Raw genomic sequence first — 4561 nt, 5'->3', positions numbered from 1 at the left:
CCACGCCGTTATTTTTACTCTCGCTTCCTTCAATCACACTGCCAACCAGAAATGTCGCCTCCGAACCTCGCTTTTTTCGTTCTTTGAACATTTCAACAACACACAACTTGCAATTTGTAAAACTAGTCATTTTCTCAGTATCAAAAATCGCGTATGAACAAAAGTCTATATATGTTCTCCGCAAACATCACCCAATAATGTATAAGCCAATGAAAAGCTCTGAACTGAACAAGTTTATAAATAGCAACAAAGTAACAGTTTGTGAATAACTAAAGGCTCAACATTTATGGGAACGTTATTGGACAAATGCAAATTGTTTTACAGCACTTTTTTGGTGTATATAAAAAATCTGAACTTGCCTTCTGGTGCACTGTGCAATTTACTTACCATTACTTTAACAACACACCTTTAATTAATGAACTATTAAAGTTCTTCATAGTAGAGTTGATTTCTTGATTATTGATTAGCTAATATAGTAATACAATTTGGGATGAACAACCTGTCGCATTGGCTGTACCCGAGAAGGAAATGAGAAAACGAATCTGTATCTAGGGCATAAAGAATGAGTGATTTGATACATAACATACGGTTTACGGTAATTGGAACAACATTATCGTTTTTGGACGTCATATCATTTTCATGAAGTGTGTCATTGTAACTATCGTATTAACATCTTTCGCGTCTACGTGCAATAAGTTAGAATTAATACATAACACAAACTTATAAATTTCCTTATTTTATTGGAATAATACATTTTAAAGACTTGAAGATGTATTCTCCCTCTGACTAATTCCAACAACAATAACAAATATAAGATTTTGACAAAAGTGGGCGTCACAAAGAATTAATCGGAAATATCATTGAAAAATCAATTAACTGAAATACTGAGCTTTTTTGGTAACCAAAATAACTTTCTCTTCCAGTCAAAGTTGGCGATTAAAACATATCTTATAATGCAACGCACTTATAAGTATTAACATTCCTGGTATTATCAGTGTGAAGACACCTTCTCAACCGTGACGAGTTTTCATGTCATATCCAGCTTGTCTAAATTTCCCACAGCTCCGGTTACAACAAAACGTCAATTTCCATGATACTGATCAGTTTATATTGATAACATTAACGCGTATTCGTACAAAGGTTAGAAAAATTGTTAACTTTAATTTATTGACATATCCAATGTTATTCCCCAAATCATAGAAGTACAAAACGGTTCAGGTTGTTTACCAATATTATTTATTTAAAAATTAACACGATAATAATGGCGTCCATGTACAATCATTTACAAATTGTAGTCAACTATATCTCGGCACAAAAAAGTAGATTGTCCTAGACCTTTACCAACCCAAAGTTCACCTCTTATAAGAACAAATATTCTTAATCAATAATAATGTTAATTATGAAAGCCCATACTAAAGCACTACTAATAAATTGTAACTATACTGCCATGCATGTTTTCTAACCTATAAAATATCCTAGTACTGCATTGGACATAATAATAATAATAAATAATAATATATTCATTACTCTATACTTTCTTAAATTCATCGATTGAGCTTTGCCCTATCCTTATTTGATTCAAATTTTGTATACATGACAAATGTGTATCTTGTGTAAGTTCATGTTGTCAAAAATTATGCTTCTTTAAAACTTTGAAAAGGGACTGGATCCAAACCAATAAGGAACTTCGCGACGGTCGTCCTGATGCTAGAAAATGATTGCCTAATTTTTAGTGGCTTTGATTGTACCTGAACTAGGCTAACCTACTATTTTACTATTCTGCTACTATGCCTATGTTAGGTTTCATAATTTATTTTGCGCACAATCTAGTCGTCTTGTTATGCTGATTTGAGCCCTATTATATGCCTCAATCTTACAGGTCATGGACAATATGAAAAGCTGTGAATTTCTTCATTCAACACCTCCATGTAGGACTAGGCCTAAACATATTTGTTCATACTAGTACAACTTAATTTCATTTCAAAAATTACGATCAAATATTTAAGGGCAACACTTCATGAAAATCTTACAGGTGAACAAACATTAATCCAAAGTATAAACTGTATTTCTCTACAGGCCTAGACAAACATCTTCTCTTATAGAAAACGAACCAAAAAAAAAAAGGAATTAAATAATTAATCGACATTCACTGTGATCAAACCCATGATATCTCACAATATAGGATTGTAAAAGGTGGTGCAAAATAAGGACTATTTCGAGAAGTATTAAGTCAAAGTAAGGCGTACACGACAAGGAATAATGGATTATTGTGCTCGGAAACGCTTGGTTATTCAAGAAAATAATAAGTACAACACATCAAAGAGGGCCTCAGTTTGAATTACGACAAAAAGAACTAGACAGCTTCAGCCTATTGTGTGTTGAGGATAGGGTGGTGACTAAAAAAAAAACTATACACTGCTGAGCATATCGTGCATAGAAGTTTATTACCATCACAAGCTCAGGTAGTGGACAGATCGGTTTATACAATTGGAGAAGATGAAAACTATTTAAATGAAGGTTCTGAAGGAGCTATATTACGTGAATTGGTTTACATATTTCAAGGTATTGATGGAAAAATGATTAAATTTGACCAATCAGAGGAAGCGTATCGTATTGATCGTATCAAGTTACAGAGTACTATAGATGGTTATCAGTTTTGCAGGCACAGCTTAAACAAGAAGATGATGAAGAGATGCAAAGTGACCCCAGATGCTCTTTGACTCTACTTAGACTTTCTGTATAGGTTCTTGATCCCAAGCAAAGACTGAAATGGCTAGCCCAACTAGTAGACTACTGTAAAGATAAAAAAGGAGGAGCATTATCCTCAGCCTTCATTCATATGCAATGCATGGTGACCCAGATGTACATGGACTAATGCAACATGTATTGAAACTACCCAATACAACATTTTATTGATAAATGGATTTATGATGGATAATTAGAAGATCGATGTCATGAGTTCTTTGTTGCTGCTGACCCTACTGTTAAAGATGTAGGGCTATGGCATGAACGCTATTCCCTCCGCAAGTCTATGATTCCATCTTTCCTATCAATGGAACAAGCATCAAAGATTTTATTGATTGGAAAATCAATCAACTTTATTCGACAAGTTTGTCATGACCATTCAGTACTTAATGGGCAAAACAAGTTGAATGAAGAAATGTTGAAGAAAGATCATAGATCTGAATTGTTATTTAATCAGGATTTGGATGGAGGTTTTCAAGAGATTATCAACACTGTCTACAAAGAAACAAGTAAATATCTTTTAGACATATTTTTCTCCAAGTACAAATTTTTGGATCATCTAAAGGCTATGAGACGATACTTGCTGTTGGGCCAGGGTGATTTCATTAAACATCTCATGGACTTGCTTGAGGATGATTTGGCAAAACCTTATATACTAATGATGGTCAGCGTGTTTTTGATATGATGTTTTTGCCGTTCCTTTTCATTGGCCCAATACTAGCCATGGTTTGTCTTGTCTACACAACTGCTCTTATTGGTCCCACGGCTAGTATTGGAACAGGCGTGTTTTTTCTTTTCTACCCTTTACAGCTTGTTATGTCAAACAAACCGACAAAACGTTAGAATATGTGCACAAGACAGATATACAGATGAACACACCATATGGAGGGAATATATATCATGTACCTTTGACGCAGCCGTCATTCGGACACTGACAGTGACATTTTGTGGCCAAAAATTTGTCCCCTACCACTAACTATTTTGCTGTAGTCGCCATCTCTCCATCTAAGTTATTTATGTAACAAGGGACCACGCCGTTATTTTTACTCTCGCTTCCTTCAATCACACTGCCAACCAGAAATGTCGCCTCCGAACCTCGCTTTTTTCGTTCTTTGAACATTTCAACAACACACAACTTGCAATTTGTAAAACTAGTCATTTTCTCAGTATCAAAAATCGCGTATGAACAAAGGTCTAAATATATGGACACTATATATGTTCTCCGCAAACATCACCCAATAATGTATAAGCCAATGAAAAGCTCTGAACTAAACAAGTTTATAAATAGCAACAAAGTAACAGTTTGTGAATAACTAAAGGCTCAACATTTATGGGAACGTTATTGGACAAATGCAAATTGTTTTACAGCACATTTTTGGTGTATATAAAAAATCTGAACTTGCCTTCTGGTGCACTGTGCAATTTACTTACCATTACTTTAACAACACACCTTTAATTAATGAACTATTAAAGTTCTTCATAGTAGAGTTGATTTCTTGATTATTGATTAGTTAATATAGTAATACAATTTGGGATGAACAACCTGTCGCATTGGCTGTACCCGAGAAGGAAATGAGAAAACGAATCTGTATCTAGGGCATAAAGAATGAGTGATTTGATACATAACATACGGTTTACGGTAATTGGAACAACATTTATCGTTTTTGGACGTCATATCATTTTCATGAAGTGTGTCATTGTAATTATCGTATTAACATCTTTCGTGTTTACGTACAATAAGTTAGAATTAATACATAACACAAACTTATAAATTTCCTTATTTTATTTGAATAATACATTTTAAAGACTTGAAGAT

At 33.9% G+C, this 4561-nt stretch overlaps 1 pseudogene; it reads left to right on the top strand.

Moving 5' to 3' along the window:
* Positions 1-2576: 2576 nt before the first annotated feature.
* On the top strand, positions 2577-3430 carry LOC140044051 (gamma-tubulin complex component 3 pseudogene; annotated as a pseudogene).
* The last annotated feature ends 1131 nt before the right edge of the window (positions 3431-4561 follow it).

Source organism: Antedon mediterranea, chromosome 3 (genome assembly GCF_964355755.1).
Source record: "Antedon mediterranea chromosome 3, ecAntMedi1.1, whole genome shotgun sequence".
NCBI lineage: Eukaryota > Metazoa > Echinodermata > Crinoidea > Comatulida > Antedonidae > Antedon > Antedon mediterranea.
Note: the sequence above shows the minus strand (reverse complement) of the source record. Positions and strands in the feature narration are given on the sequence as shown.